At 42.8% G+C, this 14,637-nt stretch overlaps 1 protein-coding gene and 1 long non-coding RNA gene across 2 annotated transcripts in view; both read left to right on the top strand.

Annotated features, from left to right (window-relative positions):
* Nucleotides 1-14,637, top strand: part of LOC132240925 (uncharacterized) — a 220,938-nt gene that overhangs the window by 22,166 nt on the left and 184,135 nt on the right. The gene's annotated exons all lie outside the window — the stretch shown is intronic.
* Nucleotides 5,944-14,637, top strand: part of LOC132240922 (interferon-induced very large GTPase 1-like) — a 154,424-nt gene continuing 145,730 nt past the window's right edge. Inside the window, exons 1-2 of the mRNA XM_059708772.1 lie at nt 5,944-6,081; nt 6,373-6,508. The gene's annotated coding sequence lies outside the window, so the exon portion shown is untranslated. The remainder of the gene's footprint in view (nt 6,082-6,372; nt 6,509-14,637) is intronic.

Genomic DNA, 14,637 nt, shown 5'->3' with positions numbered 1-14,637 from the left:
TCTTGGAAGAAAACCACCATAACATCCCAGCATTGTGTGTTTCAGAGAGACTCTAGGATGGTGAATACAAGCCTATACGGGGAGGATGATGCACCACAACTCCACCAAGACTAAGGCTCCTGCCCTCAGGATCCTCACAGACTCCACCCAATGTACTTCTTCATCCCCATGCTTTATAATATTCTTTAATAAACTTGTGATCATATGTAAGTATTTCCTTGAGTTCTGTGAAGCATTCTTGATACCTAATGAAGCCTGAGAAAAGGGTTGTGGGAATTTCTTTTTTTTTTTAATTAAATCTTTATTGGTCAGATTATTACATTTGTTCCTCTTTTTTCCCCCCAAAACTCCCCTCCTCCCAGTTCCCACCCCACCCTCTGCTCTCACTCCCCACCCACTGTCCTCATCCATAGGTGCACGATTTTTGTCCGGTCTCTTCCCGCATCTCCCACACCCCTTTCCCCCCCAAGAATAGTCAGTCCATTCCCTTTCTGTGTCCCTGATTCTATTATAATCACCAGTTCATTCTGTTCATCAGATTATTTATTCATTTGATTCTTAGATTCACTTGTTGATAGATGCATATTTGTTGTTCATAATTTGTATCTTTACCTTTTTTTTTCTCTTCCTCTTCTTAAAGGATACCTTTAAGCATTTCATATAATACTGGTTTGGTGGTGATGAACTCCTTTAGCTTTTCCTTATCTGTGAAGCTCTTTACCTGACCTTCACTTCTGAATGATAGCTTTGCTGGATAAAGTAATCTTGGTTGTAGGTTCTTGGTATTCATCACTTTGAATATTTCTTGCCACTCCCTTCTGGCCTGCGTGGTTTCTGTTGAGAAATCAGCTGACAGTCGTATGGGTATTCCCTTGTAGGTAACTGAGTTTCTTTCTCTTGCTGCTCTTAAGATTCTCTCTTTGTCTTTTGCTCTTGGCATTTTAATTATGATGTGTCTTGGTGTGGTCCTCTTTGGCTTCCTTTTGTTTGGGGTTTTATGTGCTTCCTGGACTTGGAAGTCTATTTCTTTCACCAGGTAGGGGAAGTTTCCTGACATTATTTCTTCAAATAGGTTTTCAATATCTTGCTCTCTCTCATCTTCTGGCACCCCTATAATTCTGATGTTGGTACGCTTGAAGCTGTCCCAGAGGCTCCTTACACTATCTTTGTATTTTCGGATTCTTTTTTCATTTTGCTTTTCCAGTTGGGTGTTTTTTCTTCTTCGCATTTCGAATCTTTGACTTGATTCTTGCGCTCCTCTGGTCTGCTGTTGAGGTTCTGTATAATATTCTTTATTTCAGTCAGTGTATGCTTAATTTCTAGTTGGTTCTTTATCACAACATCGAGGGTCTCATTAGATTTCTTGAGGATCTCACTACATTATCGGCAGTTTCTAGAAAATTATTGAAAGACCTTAAAAGTGTGGTTTTGAGCTCTATATCTTCCATTTCTGACATCTGCATCCTGTTTCTTTGTCTCCACATTTTTTATGCTTTCTTGGTTCAACCCCTAGTGGTCTTTATGTGCAGTCTTGTTGTGGTTAAGCCTAGATTGTTGTAGGTAATACTGGCGGGGATTTGACCTCCAGGCCAACTGGCTGTGAGAATCAGCTGTGTCTGCAGTGAGAGAACTTCTGTCCTCTAGGGAGATGCTAATCTAGCCTTTGCCTGAGGCTATCCAGCAAATGGCTCTGTGCAGGGCTTTGGCAGGGCAGGTCCCACAGGATCAACAGGGTGGGCCGGAGCGAGCAGTTATGGCTGCTCTCAGTCCCATCCCCAGGGGCTCTGCCTCTCTGAGCCCCAGCAACTGCTGCAAACCTCGGAGAGAAAGCTGCCTTCGAGTTCCGACCGAAGCCAGACAGTCCCGCTTCTCCCGGTTGAGTCTGTGTCCCTAAAGACTCGCCTGGAGCTGGAGCTCAGAGCCTGAGACTCCCTCCCGATTGAAAACGCCAACCGCGCCCTCAGCCACCAGCCCGCTCCACATGCACTCCGCACCTTAGTATTTGACTTCAGCACTGCGCCTCCTCTGAGTCTCGGTATGCTTTTCTCTTTCCTCCTAGTTGTAGGACTTCCACTCAGCCAGCATTCCTGTGGTTCTGGTTGATGTCCATTCCATCTTTTAGTTGTATTTTTGAAGTGGTTGTTCGAGGCAGCAAACTCCGGCGTTAACCTATGCCGCCATCTTGGTTCTCTCGGGAATTTCTGATTTGTAGTCAAGTTGGACAAACATTGTTAGTACCGAGGGGACCCGCACCTCGCCACTGGAATCTGAAGGTGGGACTGAGCCCTTAACCGGTGGGATATGGCAATATCTCGGTAGACAGTGTCAGAATGAGTTCTACTGTAGGCCACCCTGCTGGTGTTGTAGAATTGCTCTTTGAAGGGAAAACACCTACACAACTGGTGTTAAAACAAAGGAAGACTGGATGTTACTAATACACCTGGGTTATCTGAAATTTTTTCCTCTTTTCCTTCTCTTTCTTCTTGGCAAGTATCCCCCACCAGAGTTTAGAAGAGGCAGCTGGAAGGAATGATCCTGGGGAAATAACAGGCAGGATAGACTTAGTGATCTCAGCTGTCCTTCGCTCTCTAATCAATGGATTAGAGATGGATTGCCCCACTCTACAGATGCTCAAAAGTGGGATTAGGGTTGAACTAGGTGAGGAACATGCGGCACCTAGAGTGAAAGAATGTAAGGACTCCCTCATTCTCAAGTATACTTACATCCTAAGTGCCTCTCTGATCTTAGCCTCTTCCCAGCTCAGGTGGGACCTGTGGGTCATTGGCTCTCTCTGGTTTCTCTAAGCCTTAAAAAGGAAATGTTTGTGTATTCATGTTTTCTCAGAAAAAGGCTAGAATTTTCCAAATGAAAGATAAGTTAGGAAACTGGCAGGAAAGACAAAGGATAACAGCTTACAGTGAAAATTCACTAGGGCCCTGGCTAGCTACCCCAGTTGGTTAGAGCATTGTCCCAATATGCCAAGGTTGGGGATTCAAGAACCAGTCAATGATTTCATAAGTAGGTGGAACAACAAATGAGATCTCTCTCTCTCTCTCTCTCTCTCTCTCTCTCTCTCTCTCTCTCTCTCTCTCTCTCTCTTCCTCCTTTCTTCCTCTTTATCTAAAATTGATAACTGAAAATTTTAAAAAAAGGACATTTATTATTTTTTTTAAATAGATTTTTATTGATTTCAGAGAGGATGAGAGAGATAGAAACATCAATAATGAGAGAGAATCATTGAAAGCTGCCTCCTGCACACCCCCTTCTGGGGATCGAGCCCACAACCAGAGCATATGCCCTTGACGAGAATCAAATCTAGGACCCTCCATTCCTCAGGCCGAGACCCTATCCACTGAGCCAAATTGTCTAGGGAAAGCACATTTATTCTTAGCAAACACTCCTGACAAAAACAAACATTTCCCAGAACTGAGATAAGAATGAGAAATGAAACCAAAAGTCTTTTCTCCATATTGGGCATTGTCCTTAGTAAGTAGAGGCACAATGGTGGAATGAACTCTTTTGTTTATCTGATTTTGAGACTATAGGTAATTCAGGCAACGTTTGCTATCTATGACAATAAAAGGGTAATATGCTAATTAGGGTGGATGTTTTTCGGATGTCATTCTGGATGTCCTTCCTGATAAAGCTGGGGCCGGAGGGAAGCAAACCCAGGTTCCAGGTCCCTGAAGGCGGCCCAGGGGAAGCCAGCTGGAGTCCAGTGTGCCTGCAGGCACCTGGAGGGAAGCCAGTCCCGGTCCTGGGTGCTGGAGGGAAGCTGGTGCTGGCAGCCGGGGGAAGGAAGGTCTACTTTTGTTCCAATTTTCCTGCATTGGGCCTCTAGTCTTATCACATACAGAAAACGTGTTCAAATGTGACAGACTCTAAGGTGGTTCAGGCACAGACTCTATCATCGGTAAACTCCTAGTGTTACCAAAGGCAGGTTTGGCTGCCTGCTGTGATGAAAGCCAATACTCATGAAACAGGTGTTGGTAAAAAGGAGAGGGGTTGTTCAGCTCCTGGCTTCCTGAGAAGATGGCTGATTCCAGTCCAAAAGACGAGCCTTGCATCTCTGGTCAAGCTGGTGGCTTTCATAAAGAGGGGGAAGGGAAGTGGGAGCATGCAGGCAGTGTTTTCCTGGTTATGGCAAAGATCTTTGTGTCAGCAAGTTGAATCGATCTGCATCAGCCTAATTTCTCTGGTTAGTTATCTCCCATCAGAGATAAGCACTGATACTGTTGGTTCCTGCAATGTGCTAAAATAGAAGCTAAAATACAGATTGCTAGCAAAAAAACCTGCTTCGTCTTTTTGTTCCAACAGGCTTGTTAATTTGTTAGTTCATATTTAATTCCGGATAGTACAATATTGTGTAAATATTTATGCTTTATATTCTCTGTTACAATAGCATAACATTAGATGAGATATGGACACTGATATAAGGCACAGCATATGAGTAGAAAATAAAGGCCCCCAGAACTGTAAGATGGTGGCTCTCATATAGAAAATCTCAAAGATTTGAATTAAACAACTCATGGAATATTGCACTTGCAAACATTCCCCTTGATGCCTCTTCTTTGATAGATTTGAACTTCAAACCAATTATGTGCCATGAAGAAAAATCTGAATTTGAATCATTATTTCAGGCTAAGCATTTTATCCCCTTTAATGTTATGTGAGGTAGATAGTACTACTGGCAAAAAAAAAATCATTCTACTACTCAGCTGTTCTCATTACATGGGTTGCACTTCCCATTGACAAAACTTAAGTAAATATAGCTAGTTACTGTTGGATGCTGGATTCAAATCTGTCCTGACTGGCATTTAAACTCTTGTCTATTAGAAAACACCAATGCCTCTAGGGAATATAATCTATAATATTGTAATAACTATGTATGGTACCAGGTGGTACTTAAATTATCAGGGGGATCATTTCCTAAATTATGTAATTGTCCAACCGCAATGCTGTGTACCTGAAACTAAAATAAAATAGTATTTAATGTCAACTGTAACTGAAAACTAAAACTTAAAATAAAGAAAGAAGACATCAATGCTCCTATCTAAGGGAAAGTGTAGGAAAAGAGATGTGGGTAGGATTTCTGGAGGAACTGAAAAGAATGAGTATGAAGTTCACCTGAAGAATACCTGTGCATCAGATCACAAAAGTTTGAAATAAAAGAATATAAGGACAGGGGGCACTGGTCTGCAATAATATTATAATGCATTATATTCAGAGAAAGACGATAAAGCAAAATGCTTTACATGGGTTTAAGTTTGAGGACCAACTGTCAGAAATAACGTTACTAGAAAACTCTAATATGAAGGATATAGAAGAGTAAAATTCTCTCTTTCTCTCCATAAACACAGAATATGCTCTTTAGAATTTTACACAACACACCTTAAGAGCTTAGCACACCTTTGAGTTGGAGCATTCAAATCAGATAATAAAATATTGGATGATTTGTTCATTTTCAAACTAACGGTTTCCTAGAAAAAAGAGCTTCAAACTTGAAACTAATTCCAGCATAAAAGTCCTTTCCTAGAAATAAAAACTAACAGATTTCATTAGCACTGGGAGCATGCTTCTCCCTTTGTCCTTAGGTGACATGAGAATTGGAACAGCAAAGCAGTTAAAGCACTGTCCTGAGGAAATCACTGATCTGCAAATTGTGCCCATGTCTCCTCCCAAATTCTACCTCTATTCTGTTTGTGATGTGTTTTTTTTATCTTGTGTTAACCCTAAACCTCATGGATTCACATACACACACACATATGCACACACACACACTCACTCACACACAATTAATTAGTCTTCTAATTACAGTAATTTTAAAACAAAAAATCACAGTAAAAATAAGTAAACAAACAGAATTCTTTTTAGTCAGCTGATTTATTAGAAAACCCAAAAGCGAAACCACTTTTTTACATCCTTCGTGGAGTATAAATTTAGGCACCTCCACCACAGCCAGAACTTAAGTCTCAGCTGGAGGTCAGAGTCAGCAGCTTACCAGGCTCTGGGAAGGAACCTCCTCTCCATGCAGGGCTCTCTGGAGTGATCTGAAGACAGGAGCTGACCTCAAGGAGACAGGTAAGTGAAGAAGGAGGAAAATGGGGTGGACAGAAACAGACTCAAGGACTAAAATAGAAACAAAAATTTATTTAAATAGCCATAGGGAACAGTGAGAGAAAGAGCAGATTAAGATGTGCCAGGAACAATACATGAATCTGGCATAATCATTGTTCCAAAAAATACACGCAAAAAACAGCTCCACATCTGGGTAAAAAGGAGTAAACTATTCAACAGACAATGAAACAATTTGGCAATCTGTATTATCAAATAAAAATAATCTAGACAAGTCAAAAGAAATTTTTTTGACAGGATTATTGCAGTAAGGGAAGGAGGCTCTGGCAATGTGGAAAACAACCCAGCCATAGAGCTGCAAGCACCTCACAGGCCACGAAGAAAGGAACTGTCTTCACAGGAAGGATCAACAAGGTTCTACTGGAAAGAACAGGTGAGGAGGGAGTGGGGCAATCAGGGAACGTTTTCCCCTGAGATTTGTTCACTCTTAGGCAGGATCTATAAGGAAGGGCTGTTTGCTGGGTCATAAGGAGGGTGGGTCAAAGTTCAGGGGACTGGAGAAAGGAGGGAAGCTGAGTTAAGATTTTCTTGCAAGCAGTTTATTGTGATTGATCAGTGAAGGCAAACAGCTCAGTTCATCTTTATTGAAGCAAAATAATATTTAAATGGTCGGTGTCTGGCCTCATTATAAGTGAAAAGGGACATAGGTGAGTCTTATCTTTAAGTCATATGGGTCAGGGAGCTTCTCTGCAGTAAGCCATGTGCTGGGGGAAATCCCCAAAGTCTAAATTCAGGTTTAAGTCTGAAAAAATTTCACGTAGCTTTATTTAAATTTATTAGAGTTTTAATAGGAGAAATTTACGTACACGGGCAAAGCAGCTGCTTGCTCCCGGTGGTGGCTGGCAGGGAATAAATCCACACCCTCCAAGGACAGGGTCTCTTCTCCATAGGGGTTAACAGTGAAATCATATGGTGGGTATCACATAGGTCACCAGAAAGAACAATGCATTTCCACATTAACAGATAACACCCACACTCTGTACATTCATCAATCTCCTTCCTGGGGACATGATCTTTCTCTGTGGGTGGCATTCCAGCTTTCTGGGTCATCAGCAAACCTGATTCTACAGAGTTAAACAGTGACAGAAGGTTAAACAGAGAGTCCAACATGTTCCAGACCCTTTACTGCTGGAGACATATTACACCCCCTTCTTTCCTTCCAGTTTTGTTGACTGGTCTAATAATCAAATTGACACAAAACAGCTTAAAAGGAGAAAACCAAATATAATTACAGATACACAGAAGCCCTCAAAACACATGAAAACTCAAAGGCAGACAGGCAATTGAGGCTCATACACCATCCTGAGCTAAGGAGAAGGGTATAGGAGTCGGGAGCTTCAAGAGAAAGAAGGACGGTTCACAGGATGATGAGAAGAGCAAATTTTTGGTGAAAAACTGTTTGCCATGCCATGCAGGTAAGTCTTTCTCATTAAAAAAAAAAAAAAAAAGCTTCACAAAATGATGAGAAGAGCAAATGTTTGGTTAAAAAAAATGTTCTCTGTACCAGGCAGATAAAGTCTTTCTTTTTTTCACATATTAAAGTTATCTCTGGTGACAGGTCTCTTCCTGGTATAGGCTCCCTATGTAAAAAAAAAATTAAAAAAAAAATTAGCATTTAAGAGAGAAGTTAAAAGCTTTTCCTGAGTTGGCTGGGTCTTAATTTCCTTCAGCTCAAAACAATCCACTTTCCAAAGTGCCACATGTATTCTGTATCCCTCAATAGACAGGGTTAAGACAACTGTGAGGTTGAGGAAGGATGGCCAAGTGTAGATTCTAAGAGAAGAAACTGAGCTAGAAAGTAGGAAGAGGGAAAAGAGTGCTTGTGGATGGAACTGGGTTGTGGCCAGATTATGAGAGGCCTTGAAGGCCATGGCCAAGTAATGTGACCATATCCTAAACCAATGAAGAGTTTTCAAAATTTTGCAAACAAATGATTTAAATATGAGTTTCAGTGTGCAATGTCCAAGGTGAACCACAACAGGGAGAAAAATAACAGATTCAACAGCTTTTCACACAAATAAGTCAAATAAACAGGATAAACTAATGCCCAATCCTCCTATATAATAAAAACGTAATATGCAAATCGACCGAATGGCTGAACAGTGGAATGGCCATCTGGAGACCATCCAGGATCACGCTATGACACTGGTGCCAGGCCAGCCAAGGCGGGTGCAATGCGATTGGTCAGGGGCTGGGCCATCACCCCATGATTGCCCCACAGAGGGAAGCCCAGGCCACTGGCCGGCAGGGTGATCAATAGGGGGGCTCCGCGATTGCCCCAAAGAGGGAAACCCATGAGGTGTGTGGTGGCGGAAGCGGGCAGCGTCAGACCAAGGCAGGTGCAGGCAGGGGGCAGGGCCGTGGGGCCATGAGGCAGCCTGGGCTGCAAAGGCCTACCCTTACACACGTTTCTGGCCTTGGGCCTCTAGTGTTTAATGAGTATCCTACAGGAACCACAGTTTAGGGGAAGAAATAAGAAGAATGGGATTCCAAGATATAAAGGCGCCTACATCACCATTTCCCCCAGCAGAAGTGGATGGATACCCCAAAATGATTAGAGCCAGGAAGTTTGGGTGAGTTTCTAATTCAATAAGCCATTCTATACCATTAATCCAACATGTCCAAAGAGCATCTCCAAACACAAAGGGAATAATCATGTTACTGGACAGGGACGGGCCTGGATGGCCTAGAGTAGGTCTGCTGCAGGCCAGCCTGTAGTGTGTCAGTTCTTGACTTTGTATAGAAAAGATTTCACAACACGAGTCCAGGTGATTTTCAGAGTATGCTTATTAAAGCTGGGAACTGTGAAACAGAGGAAGAACTTAGGGTAGAAGAAACAACAGGAGAGAACCTGGGCAGTGTTCTCCTTTCGCTCCCTAGAAACATAGGAAAGAATTGAGCCAAGGCGGCTGCTCTTAGCTCACTGGGAAGTCAGAGAAAAGGGGGCCTTGGACATAAAATCAGGGGGTAAACACAGGATGAGCTGCCGCTGCCCTATTCTCTCCTGATTGCAAGTCTTGTGGGGACCTTTAGAGTTTAGGGGGAAGAGACATGGGCATGCTCTAGACTCTAGAGCAAACCCACAGTGAGTCTTTGTCCTGAAGACATATTCTCTCTCTCTCTCTCTCTCTCTCTCTCTCTCTCTCTCTCTCTCTCTCTCCAAGGGCAAGAATCTTAGGGGAGGGTTTCAGCAGAATATTCATCAGTTTCCGGGTGCATTTTTAATGTACTGATGCATCAAAAGGAAGGTATAGGGGAGTTTGAGATCATTCTTTGGTCTGCTTTACTGTTTTACTTTTATCTTGTGTCTGTCTGGCTTTTATGGGGTTTTTGTCCTTCGTTTCCCTAACTTCATTTGTCCTTGGGTTTAACTGGCACAAATGGCATTAATTGGGTCTCTGTTGTCTGTTCCTCACACCAGGGTAATTTAAGCTATGTATTCTCTAGTTCAGTGGTTCTTAACCTTCCTAATGCCGCGACCCTTTAATACAGTTCCTCATGTTGTGGTGACCCCCAATTTCATTGTTACAAATTGAACATAATTAAAGCATAGTGATTAATCACAAAAACAATATGTAATTATATATGTGTTTTCCAATGGTCATAGGTGACCCCTGTGAAAGGGTCGTTCGACCCCCAAAGGGGTTTCGACCCCACAGGTTGAGAACCGCTGCGCTAGTTAGTTAAGGGAGGTATAAACCATTTGCCTTCAACTGTATGGGGAAGACAAGATCTTGCGATTCACAACCTAGCTGTAATTTGTTCAAATTGTTTGTCCTTGTTTAATTTTCTTGTTTCAGTTTCCCTATCCCACTTGCTCAGGAATGTTCTTAGCTTCTTATTATCTTGCCACAACAGATAAGTCTTTCTGATTTTTTTTTTAAATGGGTGGGGGTTTTTAGAAGGCACAGATGTAGAGGCACAGGGGTCGCCTAAGACCATCAGAAAACACATATATAATTAAATATTATTTTGTGATTAATCACTCTGCTTTAATTATGTTCAATTTGTAACAATGAAATTGCAGGTCACCACAACATGAGGAACTGTATTAAAGGGTCGTGGCATTAGGAAGGTTGAGAACCACTGATCTAGGAGTTGATGCTGCTGACCTGTTGGTAGGCTTAAAGCTGGGGCCTATAAAAGGGCTTTTTGAGTGGTTTAAAGGCCTACTTGGCCTCAGGTTCCTAGGCTAAAATAGAGAGATTGTCCTTCTGTGCCTCTTTAACTAGTTGGGAAAGTGGGCGTGCTAATTTTCCATAGCCGAGGCTCCATAGTCTGCAGTATCCAGTGATGTCCAAGAAGTCTCTCAATTGCTTTAGGACCCAAGGCCGAGGGAAACTGAGACTAGGGCCTATCTGGTCCTCTCCTAAAACTTGTGTTTTCTTTGATAGATTAAGTCCAAGGTATTTAACTAATCAGAAACACAACTGGGCTTTGTCTTTGGAGACCTTATAGCCCCTTTCCGCCCGGAAGTTTAATAAAGCTTTAGTTCCTCCCTCAGAGGTTTCCTCTAATGGGGCATATAGTAAAAGGTCATCTACATTCTGGAGGACCTTCGTGCTGGGGAAAATAAACTGCCCAAGGTCCTTTGATAAGGCCTGTCCAAATAAATGAGGGCTATCCCGAAAACCCTGGGACAGCACTGTCCATGTTAGCTGACTGCGTTATTAGGATCTTCAAAGGCAAATTGGAACTGAGAGTTAGGATGCAGGGGTATACAAAAAAAGGCATCCTTCAGATCTAGTACTGTAAACTACTCTGTGTCCTCCAGAATCTGGGCAAATAAAGTATAAGGGTGAATAGGAATCACTGCCTCATTCACTAGTCTTAAGTCCTGAACTAATCTCCATTCACCATTAGGTTTTTGTACTCCTAAGATGGGAGTATTGCAAGGGCTGTTAGATGCTTTTAACAGTTGCTTCCTTAGATTGTCTATTATAATCTTGAGTCCTTCCTGAGCCTTAAGTTTGAGGGGATATTGCCTCTGATGTGGGTATGATGTTGAATCCTGGACTGGGGAAGCTGTGATGGGTTGTCCTATCCTTCCCTGTGTGGCCCAAACATCAGGGTTAATTTCAGTCTCCACAAGGGGGAGGCATAGGACCTGCTCCGGATACATGTGTATAGCAGTTCCCCCACAAGCTAGGATGTCTCTTCCTAAAAGAGCCATAGGGCTCTCTGACATGATTAGGAAAGCATGGGAGAAGAATAGTTCACCCCAGCTATATCCTAGAGTTTGAGAAAAATATCTCTTTATTGGCCTTCCAGACACACCAATAATGGTTATCGCCTCTGATGACAACTGACCAGGGTTAGAGAGAATACAAAGAACGTGGTTCCTGTGTCAAGGAGGAAATTAATTTTCTTTACCTCAACTGTCAGGCTTGCCTGGGGCTACTGGGTGGAGATAATGACACTCCTGTGAGGAGCCAGGTTGGGAGACCCCAGGCCTCATCAGTCCCATTAGGCCAGCTGGGTTGCAGGCCCATGAGTACCCGGAATGTTGGGTGACCAACCCTTATTTGCATCCCCTGGATGGGTTAGAGTTAATTTCATTTGTTGTTAGAGCCCTTTGAGGTGACCTTCACACCCTGGGGACCTGCTCCCCTGGCACCATCCACTTAGGCCCCCACTCAGGTAGGGGCATCCCAGAGACTCAGAATGGAGGGAGGAGTTTCCTCTTTGATCTTCAGAGCTGGGCAGGGACCCAAGAACTCATTTAGTCCATGGCTTGGCTTCGTATTGCAACTGGCAGGAGCCTAATGCTCTAACCCAACCTGGCACTAGTTTATCCTCACAGGGGAGACTTTATATGCTGCAGTCACACTAGTGGCTCTTATTTGACTGACCTATGCTCGCTTTAGTTTGGCCCTGATGGTGGAGAGTACATCTGGAAAAGAGCAGGGAAGGAGAGAAGAGAAATGCCCACATAAGATGACAGCCAGGTTTAAGTGCCTTGGGGTGGGGGGAGTCTATTAATGCCTCCAAAATCATAGAGGGGACAGGACAGGGACAGAATCCATGGGTGCACTTACCATTCAATGTGAAGAGGCTGACTTATGAATATCCTGGCCATTGCACCAAATATGAAACATGAAAATTGAACGGGAACACTTGGTGTTCCTCTGGGCAGGATACTTCCTGGGTTCTTGTCCAGGTGGGTTCAAAGAATGAAACCACAGGTAATAGGTGGTATAGGAAAAGACGTAAATTTATTGAGAAACAAGCACAGACTCCCACATGGGGAGGGGGAGAGAATACCACTAAGTCCCATTTTTCTAAGGTTTATAAAGGCTGCAGTTCTTTGTGTCTTGATATCCCCTCTGATTGGTCACTATAGCAACTTCAGAGCCCAAACCTCACATAGGTTCCTTTCTTCTCCCTTATTGTTTTTCTATTCCCTTTGCCCTTCCTCTTCCCTCTCTGAGTGAGTGGCTTCCTTTCCTTTATTCTGTAATGGTATACCTTCTGCAGCTCCCAGTGTCTTTATTCTATGGAAATGTATACCTTCTGCAGCTCCCAGGTTTGCAGCCCTTTGGCTCTCCCCATGGAACCCCCAATTCCTAACACTTTCTAAACCTGCCTATTTTACCCCTAAAAATTCCCTTCAGCTGTGCTTAGTAATTGCCTTACAAAATTTCTAAAAATTTAGCAAATGCTTCTCATGAGCCAGTACAGACTGGTTCCAGCATACCACTGGGTTATATGATCACTGAGGACACAACAGAGTTTTCCATGGTCTCTGAGCCTAGATTGGCTCTCCAAATGCTGGGGTTTTCTTCTCTCATGAACAAAATATTAGCAAACTGAATCCAATCATTCTTATAAAAGAACTAGGGGTCTGGTGCACAAAATTCGTGCATGGGGGTTGGGGGGTCCCTTAGCCTGGCCTGCACCCTCTCCAATCTGGGACCCCTCAGGGGATGTCCGACTGCTGGTTTAGGCCTGATCCCACAACCGGCAGTCAGACATCCCTCTCACAATCCGGGACTGCTGGCTCCTAACTGCTCGCCTGCCTGTCTGCCTGATGGCCCCTAACTGCTCCCCTGTCAGCCTGATCACCCCTAACCACTCCCCTGCCAACCTGATTGCCCCCTAACTGCTCCCCTGCCTGCCTGATTGCTCCTAACTGCCTCTGCCTAGGCTTCCGCTGCTGCAGCTTTGTCTGGGAGGACATCCAAAATGACGTCTGGAAGGTCTTTTGGCTGTCTGCTCTAATTAGCATATTACACTCTTATTAGTATAGATGCTTCTCCACAACCAAGTGGGATTTATCTCAGTCATGTAAAGATGGTTCAACATTCAAAAATCAATGCAATATATCCAACAGACTAAGAATATTCCTGTGTGTGTGTGTGTGTGTGTGTGTGCGCGCGTGCAAGCGTGCACACATGTGCGTGCATGTGTATAAAATCTTGGCTATTGTGAATAATGCTGCAGTAAATAAGGGAGTGCATGCATCTCTTCAATAGCCTTTTTTCACTTCCTAGGATATATACACAGAAGTAAAATTGCTGCATCATATGGTAGTTCTATTTTTAATATTTTGGAGAAACCTCCACACTCTTTTCCATAGGAGCCCAATGAATTTATATTGCTACCAGCATTACACGGGGGTTCCCTTTTCTCAACATCTTTGCAAGCATTTGTTCTCTCATCTTCTTAATAATAGCCATTTTAGGATTAGAAAACTATGATACATCTACACAATGGAATACTACGCTGCTGTATAAAGGAAGGAATTCTTACCATTTGCAACAGCATGGATGGAACTGGAGAGCATTATGCTAAGTGAAATAAGCCAGTCAATGAAAGAAAAATACCACATGATCTCACTCATTTATGGATAATAAAGACCATTATAGACTGATGAACAAAAATAGATACAGAGGCAGAGCAGCATCGAACAGACTGTCAAGCTACAGCGGGAAGGCTGGGGAGAGTTGGGGGGCAGGAGGAGGGGTAAGAGATCGACCAAAGGACTTGTATGCATGCATATAAGCATAACCAATGGACACAAGACACTGGGGGGATAGGGGAGGCCGGGGTAATGTCAAGGGGGGGGGTGTGGGAAGGAAATATGTGTAATACTCTTTGTAATACTTTAAGCAACAACAAAAAATAATAGCCATTTTAACAGGAATAAGGTGATATCTCATTGTGGTTTCATTGGCATTTTCCTGATGAATAGTGATGTTCAGCATCATTTCATGTACCTTTTGGTCATTTGGATGTCTTCTTTGGAAAAATGTATATTTACTTTCTCCGCACATTTTTAAACTTTTTGGAGTTTTATATTTTTGTATTTTGGAGTTTTATATTGTTGTATTTTGTAGATTAACCCCTTATGCAATATAAGGTTTACAAATGTTTTTTCCCATTCTGCATATTACCCTATATTTTTTGTTTGTTTGCTTCTCTTGCTGTGCAGAAACTTTTTAGTTTAGTGTGCTTCCACTTGATTTTTGCTTTTGTCACATTTTGGAGTCATATCCAAAA

This window comes from Myotis daubentonii, chromosome 9, assembly GCF_963259705.1.
Source record: "Myotis daubentonii chromosome 9, mMyoDau2.1, whole genome shotgun sequence".
In the NCBI taxonomy this organism is placed as follows: Eukaryota; Metazoa; Chordata; class Mammalia; order Chiroptera; family Vespertilionidae; genus Myotis; species Myotis daubentonii.
Note: the sequence above shows the minus strand (reverse complement) of the source record. Positions and strands in the feature narration are given on the sequence as shown.